Here is a 15272-nt window from a genome sequence, read left to right as displayed (position 1 = left end):
TTCGGCATTTCATAATCAATGGTTTCGAAAATAGTTATAGAGTTTTGCCAAGAAACTTATAAACAATTAAAACCACAATATCTTAATTATTTTCCATTATCACGTGAAACTATAGAGGACTGTGTAAACGGATTTGATATAACGGGACTACCTCAATATTTAGGAGCAATTGGTATCAAACGAACTAATGTATACTATAATTTACAATATAACAAAGTTTTTTTCCCAGATGGCTGCCACATTGAAGTTCATCCAGCTTCTGAAGATGCTGTGGACTATTATAATTACAAGGAATGGTATTCAACAGTTTTTCTAGCTCTAGTAGACTATAGGTGGTGTAACCATTTCAAGGAAAATTATTTAAAATCTCAACAAATATAAAATTTGCATGTTTTCAGATATCGATTTCTCTACATAAATGTAGGAAGTCGAGGGAGATGTAATGACTCCCAAATTTATGAAAGATCATTACTTAAAAAACATATTTCAGAGAGTGACATTTTGGATCAGTATTTCATAGATATACGTATAACTAAAATTCCAATTTATATTATTGGAGATTCAGCTTTTAGATTCTCTAAGAATCTAATGAAGCCATACCCTTTTAATGCCGAAAATGATTCTCGAAGAAAAAAATTTAATTACCTTCTTTCAAAACATCGAAGAGTGGTGGAAAATGCCTTTGGTCACTTAAAAGCTCGATTCCGTCGAGTAGGAAAAGGAATTGACAATAAAATACAAAATGTCAACCTGATTATTAAAACATGTTGTCTTCTCCATAATTTTTTAAATGAAAATAACGACAATGTCAACAATAAATGGCTAAAAGACTTAGAACAATGATAAACTTCGTAAAAATCTGCAAAATCAACCGGTACTGGGTGATACCATAAACGATGGAGAACAAATACGTCATGCACTCAGTTTATATGGTAAGTATTATTATGTTTTACCTTTTTTTTATTTTCCTTATTATACCCATACACCATAGTGGTGAGAATTATACGTTTGTGCTGATGTTTGTAACGCACAAAAATATTGGTCCTACCCACCTTAAAGTATACCGATCGACTCAGAATCACTTTCTGAGTCGATTAATCCATGTCCGTCTGTCCGGCTGGCTGACTGACTGTCCAGTTCTATATACGTTTTAAATTCAGAGAAATTTCCTATCATAAAAATATCACGGATTAAGATAATTTTTTTTATTATTTATTTTAAAAACAATTTATTTTTTATTTGATAAGTAATTTATTATAATATTTTTAATTCTTCATTATCATTAGTTAACTTTTCTAACATATTTGTTTTTTGAACCTCCAAATTGTACATTTTTTCTTCCCATATTTTTTGATTTGCTTTTTCTTCCTCTTCTTCTTTTTCTAAATCCTCAATTTTCTTAAAAATTTTATTTAACATATCTTCTGGACGTCTTTTTTTTACAGCACTACGAACAGTCTCAGATGTTGAGGGTGAATCATTATCAGAAGATGAAGACATCAATGGTGGTGAATAGTCAGAGCTAACACCTGAGGCGAATTCTTCAGTTAATATTTCAAAATTGGTGTACTCCTCAGATTCCATTCCTTCAAAACTTCTTGAGCTATCTGAAAATATAAATACATATATAAACATAGAAATTCATTAATAAATTAATAAATATGACAGAATAGATTCAGCAAGCCCGACCATATGATACCCTAATAATATGAGTATATTTAAATAAATTTTTGGAGGATGCTTCTATATAAAAACTACCCAGCAAAATCATTGCTTACAATGATTACCATTAAGTACTTTATTAATGACTTACTATGTATGTAAAGTCTAAAAAAAATCAAAATAAAGAAACAAACAAACATAAAACAGTTACTTTTTCTTTTTTTTTCCTTTTTTTGTGCACACGATATCAAATATCTATTTTTAGACAAACAGAAAATAAAATTGTATTTGTGTGAAAACTATTATTTGACGCACAATAAAACAGCTAAGCAGTGGTGTAGTGAGTGGAGCATCCAACTGGCAGACGGAAGGTATTGAGTTCAACCCCAGTCTGTGTCGACTTTTTATTTTTATTTTTTCATAAATATTCTATAAATAACTCTGCTAAAAAAACAACTTATTTCCAACCAAATAATATTGACTTACTTTTGGAACATCTCAAACAAAAATAAGTACTTTTTCTAGTAGAATTGTAAGCACTTTACTCGATGAATTCTGGTGATTTTTCTAGTGAATTTGTAAGCAAATATTTTGCTGGGTATAATGAGGATCGTCCAACTTTATTAGGGTTTGCTAATCATATTATAAAACTTACCTGTGATACTTTCCTCTACAACCGTCTCCAAATTATTAATTTTGAAAGGTCCCAAAATTGAATGAACTTGTGGGTATAAGTTCCAAGTCGACGGGGAACCACCGGATGGACCTACAGCATTTTTTTCCTTTCTGTTAAGTATTTAATAAATACAAAAGTATAGTCTATCAAGTCATACCGTTACTTTTCACCGATATACAGTATTTCATACAAATAGTGTAGCCTATTAAATAATGTGTCTATAGTCTAGTTTACAGTCTCGTCTATAGTCTAGTTTATAGTCTAGTCTATAGTCAAGTCTATAGTCTAGTCTAGTCTATAGTCTAGTCTATAGTCTAGTCTTGCGGTGTAGAGTATACAAATTTAAAATTTGTATGAAACAAACCTGTATCTATTTGTTAAATTATGAATTTTGGTTTTAATTTCTTCCGGTGTGACTTGTATTCCTCCTAATGACACCAGTTCTAGACGCATCTCCTCAAAAATATGGGAATTTTTCCTAGCGCCTCTCAACATATCAATTTTTGCTGCCCATATTTCGCACAGTAGCGACTCTTCTTTTAAAGACCATATTTTCTTCTTTTTTATTTCTTTTTTTTTCGTTTTTGGCATTGTATTTTATTTTAAAAAATAACGTGCCAAAATATTTTTATTTCGAAATTAAATGTAATTTTTTCGATAAAAACATTCACTTTGAGTGGTATCCAAAAGTTGTATTTTTTTCGGAGACACAAAGCAGTGTTGCATAAGTAAATCTTGTTCGAAAAAATACATTTTCGACATGTTTTAGATCAAATCTAGTAGATTAACTAGATTTGGATGTGTCAAAAATGTATGGGAAATCTACATGATTTCAACTAGTTTTGCCCAAATCAACTAGATTTGCTCAAAACGCCTCAGTGGAAACTTAGCATTATTTTATTTGAGTAAAATATTTTGAAAATAGTTATTTATATTTTTTATTTCAAAGAAATAGAATATGATCTGTTTTGTATTTTTATATTATATGATTATTTTCTATTTTTTTTCAAATATCCATTTTTCACAACCCTGGAGGTAGGGGCAATTATGGACCGATCCTCACAAAAGTTTCATCACTGTAATCTTCTTTTAAAGTGAGTAATATGCGTTTCTGAAGAGGGCTTATATGGGGAGTAGGTTCAATTATGGTCCGATTATCATAAAATTTTGTGAAAAGATTTTGGTTTGTATAAAACTTGCCTATGTCGAATTTCATCGCTATACTTGAATTTCTAAAAGAGTTATGACTGCAAGAACTGTTTTCAATATCAAACAAACCTTACTTATAGGGAATATTTGTGTAAAATTTCAACTCTCTATCTCTTTTCGTTCGAACCCTATCGTGCTTACAACAGACAGACGGACGGACTGACAGACATGGCTACATCGTCTCTGAATTTAATAAGGATCTAGAATATATATTCTTTTGTGGGTCTATGATAAATATTTCGATTTGTTACAAACGGAATGACAAAATCAATATACCCCCCAACTTTTTTAATGGTGGGTATAAAAATGTTAATTAGGCAGAAAAATGCTAAAATTTGGTATGAGTTAGCTTTATGCACCTGGACTTTGATCCTACCTACATAAAAGGTTCCCTTCAGCAAAAAACTATACACACAGAAAAAATCGATCGGAAATCGGTTACCCTTATAAATATCATTAGCAATGCAAGAATATTGGTTGTAGTTATTAAAAAACTATAATTTCTAGAGATTTTTTATAATTCGAACTGAAAAACACAACTGTAACCAAAATAAGGATTTCACAACTATCAACTTGTTTATGTAACCAATTTGTATTTATTTTTAATTTTACACAGAGAAAACAGATTCGTTGTCACAACCGAATTTGTTTCCAATCGAATTTGGTCGGTTACGTGTACTATCACATGAATCGATAGCAATTACCGAATATTTTGTTGCCTACACTGTATTTTTAGAACATAGGTTAGTCGTTATTACCGAATTTTCGATTGTAGTCAGTGAATTTTTAGTGGGCGCAACTACTGATTTTAAAAAACAATTCGGTTGTGGAGACCGAGACTATTAATATTAGGAACAAATTAAAATATACATATGATCATATTGTTTTCAATTTATATTTTATTTATTTATTTGTAAATATTTTTTTTACACAATTTTGTTATTAATTGCTCGATTTGAATCCCTCTTAAATCGACTTCTGGTATACTGTGTTTGATAGGCAGTACAGCTAACAATAAGTAGGGAAATAGGTGCACCACGCAATTGAACATCATTAATCTGAAAACAAATAAAATTATAAAATACAATTTTTCTTTAACTAAATCAGATTTTCTTACATTACAACATTAATCTGTTTGATTTCACCTAAATAATGACAAAAAATTACAATATGTTAAATTCCATTCATGGTCCAATGAAAAAATAAGCGACTTTATTGGTAGCATACCGTCAGCGTCAAATACATATTTCGGCATCAGCTTGTGTCAATCAGCAGCTACTACTTGGATGTTTCACATAAAAGTATTTAGCTGCGGTTTCTGTAAATTAAAAATACAATAAAATTGTGTTCCGTAAATAAGTATCGATCTCGGGAATCGCTAGTTACCTCATAATTACAAATAATTACAAATGAGGGAGAAAATTTTTCCACACATTTTCATAATTCTCTAACAAAAATAAAAATTATTTAGTTGGATATCAGGGATGGAAAATGAGATTTTGTTTCAGTATCAAAAAATATTTCAGAGGGTACTTTTTTGGATCTTAGAGTACTAAAATATTTTTTTTTGCTGAAAGTTGTTAATTTTTTAAATACACCTTCACATATTTAGACATTTTTTAATAATTAACAACAGAAGTAGAAAAGGTATTTACCGTAGGGTGATCGATTATTCGACATTTTCCAAAAACCAGTTTTCGAGTAGTTCGAATAGTTGACATTTGAAAAAAACCGGTTGATATTTTTCAAATTCAGAGAAAACGGATTTTTATTATACATAAAAACATCTAGTTTAATTTGAAAAAAAATTATGACCCGAACTGATTTTTTAAAATAAACATTATTTCTTTAATGTAAAAAATTGGGAAGGATCATAATCCTAGTTTATTCTAAAGTCCCTGTTTAGTAAATTTTCATAGGCATTCCAACACTGCTATAATATTTCAGCGCCAAATTAATTATTGTAATTGGAATATAATCTTAAGATTGATAAAATTTTATCCAACAGTTATTCTAATCAATTTTACAAATAATTTTTTAAATTATTAGGAAAATCAAAAAAGTTTAATTAAAGGTGCTTTAGAAAAATATACTCTAGTTTCTTGACTCGAATATTTTAAAATTTAGACAGGTATTATTATTTATTTCAAAATTTAATTGAAGTAATCTTTGAATACAAAGCAAATAAAAGTATTCGAAACCGGCTTTTAAAAAGTTAAAAAAGGTTTATTCGATAATCGAAAAAATCAACATTTAGAAAAAACCGACATTGGTAAATAGTTAAACTGAAAAATTTGATTGATAGATAATAGAAGTGTTATATACCATTGTAAAGCTAATGAAATTACGCGTATGCTGATGTACATATTAAGTATGTTAGATAAATATAGCTAACAGAATACCTGGGACAAAATAGAGTTTAAAATATTAAGATAAAATACAAAATATAAAGAATTTCGAAAACAGAAAAAAACATTTCGGTGAAATTTAGGTGAGGTGAGGTTTATAATTATATTAATTCAATTAATTACATTATATTTCTATGTAAAAATATGAAAAACTTAAAATTTTCCCGAAAAATTACGACATTTGTAATCATTTTGGTGTTGTATACAAATTTGTGTATGTCATTGAAATCGTCTCCCAAGGACCTTTCATATGATACTAAATTTGCATATGGTTTATTTGTCAAAATGTGAAAAAAATAACATAAAAACCCTAAAAAGGACCTTTTATCCTTTGATCCAGCTCACCAAATATTGACGTCAGGACAAAATTTTTGAGAAATGGTATCTTAGAATGAACTCTAATACATATGTGTTATTAAATTAAAATTCGATGTACATAGGTGTTCATTTGTTAAAAAATCAATAGTCATATCAAATTCTACACATGAGACCATACATAAGACCATCCATGACATGAAAAAGTAATTTGCTTTAAAGTCCAAATAATTTTCACCAAAAATTTCTCTTATTATATATGGTTGAATTCTTAATTTCAAAACATATCGTTTTATATTAGATAGAAATTGAGCTTCTATCATTTGGAAAATTAGTTTTAAAGTTAAATATTTTTTCAAAATTGAAATTTTTGGTAATTTTTTCATATAATATTAACAATGGAATTTAATTAGATTAATATTCATATAATGTCAATCAAGATAAAAATTCGAAATGAGCTGCATTGGTTATTTGCAAAACATACTTCTAAAAAGTGGCTTTTAAAACTAGATTTCAAAACATTCTTAGAATTTCAAATTTGAACTTTTAAATATACTTGACCCCCATTTTCTCATTGTCTGATTATGTTTTAATCATAACGATAAATTGACATTTTACATACAAAAATTATTTAAACCGGCAGTATATCCACCTGTTAAACGATAACCGGAGGTTGAGATATTAGCCTGAGAGTATCAAATAAGACTCGGGAGTATCACGGTACTTTTGAACATCAATAGTATCAAAAAAAGTACCATCGTACCAATTTGCCATCCCTGTTGGATATATTTTGTTAAGGAATCAGCTTACATTAACTTACTTTGACAATTATTAGATATGTAGTACGTTTCCACTTAATGTATTTCTATTTACATGTAAATTATTATACCCCACCATCAAAAAAGATGGGGGGTATATTGGATTTTGTCATTCCGTTTGTAACACATCGAAATATTGGTCATAGACCACAAAAGTATATATTCTGGGGTCCTCATTAATTCTAAGACGATCTAGCCATGTCTGTCCGTCCGTCCGTCTGTCTGTCTGTCTGTCTGTTGAAAGCACGATAGAGTCCGAATGGAAAGAGCTAGAGGGTTGAAATTTCACATAAGTATTTCTTATAGGTAAGGTTTGTTTGGTATTGAAAATGGGCAATATCGGTCCACATTTTCGGATAGCCCCCATACAAGTGGCCCCTCGAAAGCAGCTTTAACAGCCATAACTTGTTTAAAAATACGAATATAGCGATGAAATTCGACACAAGTAAGTTTCTTGTTATCCAAAATCACTATGCAAATTTTATGAGGATCGGTCCATAATTGAACCTACCCCCCCCCCTCATATAAGGTCCCCTTCAGAAAATGACTTTAACGCTCAATACTGGCTTAAAAATACTAGTATATAGATGAAATTCGATATAAGTAAGTTTCATACGAGTCAAAATCTATCTAAAAAATTTTATAAGGATCGGTCCATGATTGACCCTACCCCCCATATAAGGTCCCCTTCAGGAAATGACTGCAACGCTCATTAATGACTTAAAAATACGAGTGTAGCGATAAAATTCGACACAAATAAATTTGATACGAACCAAATTCTATCTACAAAAGTTTATGAGGATCGACCCATAATTGACCCTACTCCCCTATTTAAGGTCCCCTTCAGAAAATTACTTTAACGCTTATAACTGGCCTAAAAGTATATAGATGAAATTAGATATAAGTAAGTTTCATTCGAGTCAAACGAGGCTTGATGGTGGGTATATAAGATTCGGCATAGCCGAATATAACACTCTTACTTGTTTTTGAAATAATAATTTTAAAATTGTATAAAAATATGTTTGTTTTCTTGAGATTTTATTTTAGAACTAAATTTGTTATACATATGTCAAGAAATAAAAAACAATTTTTTATTGTATTCAGTTGGAAGTGCCGAATAAAGCTTAATTATAATCAATATACTCGAAATTTATAATTTTTCCGTTGCAAATACCGAATTAAGCTTTATTGTATTTACTATAATCGAATTTATTATACTGATGATAGAAATATAGGGAGACAATAACAAATCTTACTTATTGCCTTAAATATATTAATATAACCAAATTTTTGATTGCAAGGACTGATATTTCCAATTATAGTGAATAATTGTAAATTTAAATTTGATTGTGCTTCACGAAATAGTAAAATAAAAGTTTGAAAAGCTCAAATTGGTTCTACTAAATAAATTAATGGTTATATAAACCTCAGTTCGATTATAGTTATGTATTTTCAGTTCTTATTATAAAGAATTAGTTGAATTTATAGACTTTTAATAATTACAATTAATATTCGTTTACATAAACTAATTATTTGTTACTATACCCGATTTCCGATCGATGTTTTTTCTGTGTGTATTTATTATTTTAGTAAGTACAACCGAATTAAATTCACTATTATTTGCTACAATTCAAAATATATTTACTGGTAACCATAAAATTGTTCAGATCAAGATATTTAAGCCAAAAGTAATGTTTTAGTTACTATACTCACATATTTCCATATACAGTATAGAATGTTCGATTATCTTTACTAGAACAATTATTAATTCGGTGTTTCCGATCGAAAAAAGCGATATTGATTACAATAAATTTTAATTCGGTATTTCCAACCGACTTTAATATACAATTGGTAAATTTTTCGTGACATTTAAAAAATTTTGTTCTAAAACATAACAAACAAATAAAAAATAAAAATTTTTGTATGAAAAACGTTTTATCGGTAAATATTAAGTTAATAAATAAATAAACACAATTTAGCGCAGTCGTTTAGAGATATGCAATTGTAAGTATGTACAGTAAATAAAAACGGTTCCTGTGAGCGAAATATAGAAGAAAAATCATTCTTCTATTTTCAGAAAACTATGAGACTTTACATACATCTTTAAATCATATCTGTGCAACAACTTTCTTACATAATGTCTTGGAGCCTGTCCGCAATTCGCTAAAACTAAGAAAATTTAATTTCCAAAAAATAAAAGAAGTAGCCATTAGCAAGATCAATTTTGTTTTGAAATCTGTATTGAATTTCGATGCCCTCAAACATTTTATGCAAGTGATATGTAAATTTTGCAATTGCAATACATTTACAAATGTATTTAGTGGAATTTCTTAATAATAAATAAAAAATATATGCAAATAATTGAAAAATTTTAATTGGTCTCTAGTAATGATAGTTTCGGTGCTTGCAACCGAATTATTTTTTTAAATATGTAGTTACGAGTACCATATTTATACTAAAATTACACTTACTATAATCGAAAATTCGGTTATAAAAACCTATATGAGTTCTAAAAACATGTGGTAGGAAAAGAGATATTCGGCAACTACAATCGATGTACTTGATAGTTCGTAGGACAGACCTAATTCGATTGGCAACAAATTCGGTTGTGGCAACGAATCTGTTTTCTCTGTGTCGCAATGAAAATCGACAAAAGCAAGTTTAATAGTAACATAAATTTCCCTACATAATTTTGTGAGGATCGAATCATATTTGCTTTAACACTCATAACTAGCTATACCAGTATAGCAATAAAATTCAACCTTAATAAGTTTTATAGCATTTTCCATATCTCTATCAAATTTCATAAGAATCGGTTTATATTATATCCAAGCGTGAATAAATAACTTGCTTAAAAGTCATGTATAGCGATGAAATTCTTCATATTCAAGTTTCATAAGATAATATTTCAGAATTTTATGTGGTTCGTTCATAGTTGACTCTATCCTCTATATAAATTCTCTTTCAGAAATTAAATTTATTCTCAATTAATGATTAAAACATTTTAGTAGTATGATACATTCGAAAAAAGGATTTGTTTCAAAACATTAAAGCTCGGTCCGTAGCGATTCGGCATTGACGAACTTTTACCTGTTTTTACATGTACAACACGTACAGAGAGGAAAGGAGCGTTAGCGGTGCCATATGTCACCGTACATAGCTGGTAGTGTTTTACCTCTTCTTGGGGCGATTCTCTCCAAACAATTCGTTGATAGTTTTTATGTTTCTCTGAAATCCATATTTGCCGGAACATCTTTACTATATCGTCGGAGAAAACATAACGATGAAAACGAAATCGGAGACACACTGAGAACAAATCTCTTTGAATCCTGGGTCCGATATGTGAAGTGTTATTAAGTGAGATTCCATTTGAGTCTTGAAAAGTCCCATCAAAGACAACACGCAATTTTTCTCCTAGAACGGGATGATAGTAGAGTCTACCGTCGCTGATCTTTATTTCGCTTGGAATAATTTGACGCATATGACCTAGCTGTTCATACTCTCGCTTGAACGAAGTATACTGTTTCCGAAGATTTTCATTTCGTTGAAGTCGTCTTTCTTCTGCATAAAATCGGGATAATTCTCCATTCAGCGTATTTCTATTTCAAATGGCAGTTGAACCACATATTTACCATCCATGGAACGAGATTGAGTTGATTGAAAGTGGGATTCAACATACCAAGTAGAGACAGCGGGGCAAGATGAGGCACTTGGTGGTTGTTCCGATGACGATTCTACAGGAGGTTCCACCATTGGCTCAATATATGGGACAGAAGTAGACACGTGTAGCAAAGAATGGTGACGTCGGTGACAATCCTTACATTTGGTCTTGGACTGACAGTTTAAAACACTTTGACCAGATCTGAGACAATTAAAGCATAATGAAGATTCTTTTACAAAATTACGTCGCTCATTGAGATTCATTTGAAGAAATGATGGGCGTGTATTAAGAAGATTTACATTTCGAACAAGGTTTGTATTTTGCATTCGTACTCATCAGACATTTGGTATTGTTACCATTGGATTTATTAGAATGAATTTGCTTGATCTGGGAAGTCGACTTACGTTGACAAAGTTCCAATTCTTCACACCTGTTGTCCAAAAAACCAAGAAAGTCCGCAATATTAGGGCATGGATTATTACGGCTACTATAAATCCAACAACTTTTCGATTCGGAGTCTACTTTGTTAAGCAACAAGTAAATGAGCCAGCAATATCGTTCAACCTTACCAATAGCATACGGACTTCGTATTATTTCATTAGCTTCGTCTGAAATCTTCCTTAGCGTAGTACTATTTCCCGTTGATACGGAAGGCAAAGACATAAAGTCTTCAATAAAGGAATTGACAATGTATGTATATGCAGCGTCTGTAACTGGGATATGTTGAATTAGCCAAGCAGCATCATCTTTTAACAACGATTTCAAGTAATGAAACTTCAAAGTATTCGACAATGTGGCTTTTGAGTCAACTGTACTTTCAAACAAATCAAAAAGCAGTTGAAGAACGAAAAAGTACCAGACAATGACTTGTTATAGATTTTAATTTAATCAGGATAATGCATGTTTAATTTTCAACCAGAAATTCCTCTCATACAGATTTTTATACAATCAGGAAGCTGCGTATCCAATTTTATGTTTTAGGTTCAATATTATAGAAAATTCGAAAAGTATTAGGACCAGAAAGTCTCCTTCTTAAATCTTCGTTCAATCAGGACACTGAGTGTTTAATTTTATGATTATATATTCAATATTTTAGAAAACTCAAAAAGTACCACTTGAAGTACGAAAAAGTACCAAAAGACCTCTTTAATTTACTTTCATGTTAATAAGTTCAACATTATAGAAAATTCAAAAAGTACCAGTTAAAGAACGAAAAAGTATCAGAAAATACTCCATTTTAAATTTTCATTCAATCAAGTCCCTGGCGGCTTAGTTTTATGTGTCTAGGATCATTAAAATAGAAAACTCAAAAAGTACCAGTTGAAGAACGAAAGAGTACCAAAAGGTTTCATTTTATATGTTCTTATTTACTCCGGGGTCTACATACTTAATTTCATGTTCCTAAATTCAATAATATAATAACCCAGTACAGTCGATAAATCGATTTCGTTACGAACGCACGTTCTTAAACATCAGTCCTATTGTTTTTATTTTTATTCCGGTCAAACAACAAGTTTGAATATTTAATGTGCATTTATTTATTTTGTAATAAAATTACGAACTGTTGCAAGCCATACTGGTGACTGAAAATAATTTCTATTTACTTAATTTTCATCAAAAAATCTTCGAAGTTTATTTTTTTGCGAACATATACACAAACATTCTTAATTATCATTAAAATTTCACTCAACTTAAACAATTTTGATCGTAAACAAACATTGACTCGTAAACAAAAGTCATATCAGCTGAATATCATCTGTCAATTTCTGATCAGTGCTACCAAGTCATCTATCGTAAGTGTTGTATTTCTTAATAATAAACGGCATTATCGACATGCACTTAAAGAAATTATCATGAGTGATCAATTTAAATGTCTCAACAAAAACTGCACTCTATCATGTGTTGATGAGAGAATGTTGGTTTGTTGGCTTTGTCATGGAATGTGTCATTTCAAGTGCAGTGGATTGTCCGGTTTAGTTGCTGAAGCTGTCTGTAAAACTAAAGGTTTACACTGGTGCTGCAATGCCTGTCAGAAAATTGATGTTGAATATTATCGCTTTTTTCAAGGCACTAAAAATACGTTTTTAAATATTCAAAATAAGTTATCTGCATTATCTAATGAAGTATCTGCCTATGGAAACCTATTTGAGGAATTTAAACAATTGAATTGTCTTAATTCCCCACCACAATCTTCGCCTAAACGCCGTAAATCGTCTAGAAACAAAAACAAATTTTCCCAGAGTCCTGGTCCTACTTCCAATGTTGATGATTCCGACTCAATCACACCAAGTACATCAATAACTTTTTCCAATAACTGTGCTACTGCTCCGAAACCTATTAGTGATTCGGTAAATCAATCACAAACTCCCATCAAAGTAAAGGATGGTATTGTTTCTGATACTGCTCCAACTGTAAGTCAAATATCAAACGTTGGTTTAAAAATTATTCCGCCGAATAAATCAATTTTTATACCCACCATCAAAAAAGATGGGGGGTATATTGATTTTGTCATTCCGTTTGTAACACATCGAAATATTGGTCATAGACCCACAAAAGTATATATATTCTGGGTCCTCATTAAATTCTAAGACGATCTAGCCATGTCTGTCCGTCTGTCCGTCCGTCCGTCTGTCTGTTGAAAGCACGATAGAGTCCGAATGGAAAGAGCTAGAGGGTTGAAATTTCACATAAGTATTTCTTATAGGTAAGGTTTGTTTGGTATTGAAAATGGGCAACATCGGTCCACGTTTTCGGATAGCCCCCATACAAGTGGCCCCTCGAAAAGCAGCTTTAACAGCCATAACTTGTTTAAAAATACGAATATAGCGATGAAATTCGACACAAGTAAGTTTCTTGTTATCCAAAATCACTATGCAAAATTTTATGAGGATCGGTCCATAATTGAACCTAACCCCCCCCCTCATATAAGGTCCCCTTCAGAAAATGACTTTAACGCTCAATACTGGCTTAAAAATACTACTATATAGATGAAATTCGATATAAGTAAGTTTCATACGAGTCAAAAATCTATCTAAAAAATTTTATAAGGATCGGTCCATGATTGACCCTACCCCCCATATAAGGTCCCCTTCAGGAAATGACTGCAACGCTCATTAATGACTTAAAAATACGAGTGTAGCGATAAAATTCGACACAAATAAATTTGATACGAACCAAATTCTATCTACAAAAGTTTATGAGGATCGACCCATAATTGACCCTACTCCCCTATTTAAGGTCCCCTTCAGAAAATTACTTTAACGCTTATAACTGGCCTAAGAAGTATATAGATGAAATTAGATATAAGTAAGTTTCATTCGAGTCAAACGAGGCTTGATGGTGGGTATATAAGATTCGGCATAGCCGAATATAACACTCTTACTTGTTTGAAAAAATATTGTTTTTAAATTTTTGTTAAAACCATTCCAAATTGCACGATCAAATAGAATAGACTAGGTTAGGTTAGGTTAGGTTTATAGGAGGATGTATACTACATCAAATCCGAAGAAATACACCTAGGCCACTATCGGGCCTGTTGTGCGCTCCAATTCAAGAAAAAAACTCAGTTTCCTGGACGTAATTCCTAAGAATCTTCCAATCGGTGTTGGTTAAGAATGTTATTTCCGGAATAACATCACTTGCAAGATACTTGGATCTAACTTCGACGAATGCCTGACAATGGCAAAGAAAGTGCTCCAGAGTTTCACTGTCCTCTCCACATGCTCTACATTCGTCTGAATTCGCACGTCCAATTTTGTATAGATGTGCTCGTAATCCTGTGTGTCCACTGAGAATACGTACCATCATACTAACCTCAGACTTGCTCATTTTGAGAAGATTTCTCGTCTTGCTCTCATCAGGGTCACCCCATAGAATCTTTGTGGTTCTACCCACCGTTTCATTATTCCAAGAGGCCTTATGGGATTCTCTCATCCATATTTTTAATTCAGCTTTTGTTGCGTCGAATGGTTTTGCGTTTGTCAGGTTAACTACTTCGAGCTCCCTTCCCTTTAAAGCTATTACATTCGCCCTTTCGTTGCCGATTACTCCCGAGTGGCCTGGTACCCATATGATGTGAACCTTACCTCTGGGAAAGTATTCAGTTAAAGCTTTCTTACAATCCAATACGGTCTTAGATTTAATTCTATCACCTGATATCGCACAAATTGCCTTCTGGCTGTCGGTAAATATATTAAGCCCTGTGGGCGCCATATTTATTCTAATCCAATTTACACATTCCGTTATTGCTCGTACTTCTGCCTGGAAGCTTGTGTTATGATTAGGTAAACGGTGGTATATTTCTGTTTCTGGGTCTTCAATATAGAACCCCATACCCACTTTGTCCCCTAATTTAGAGCCATCCGTGTAGCAACGGATTCCTACTGGTATTTGCTCTAATGTTCCGCTTGACCAAGACATTCTATCTGGGATTAGCGTTTCAAAGTTTCCGACATATTCAGTGTCTGGTATGCGATCAGGCACGTCCGATGAATGTGTATAACCTTCCAATGTGTCCAGTATAC

At 31.4% G+C, this 15272-nt stretch overlaps 1 pseudogene; it reads right to left on the bottom strand.

Annotated features, from left to right (window-relative positions):
• Positions 1–1228: 1228 nt before the first annotated feature.
• On the bottom strand, positions 1229–10341 carry LOC119613132 (annotated as a pseudogene).
• Positions 10342–15272: the final 4931 nt, after the last annotated feature.

This window comes from Lucilia sericata, unplaced genomic scaffold (assembly GCF_015586225.1).
Source record: "Lucilia sericata isolate MDLA Ls3-8-SP2 unplaced genomic scaffold, ASM1558622v1 Contig001982F_arrow, whole genome shotgun sequence".
In the NCBI taxonomy this organism is placed as follows: Eukaryota; Metazoa; Arthropoda; class Insecta; order Diptera; family Calliphoridae; genus Lucilia; species Lucilia sericata.
The sequence above is the reverse complement of the archived record's forward strand: the minus strand, read 5'-3'. Positions and strand labels throughout refer to the sequence as shown.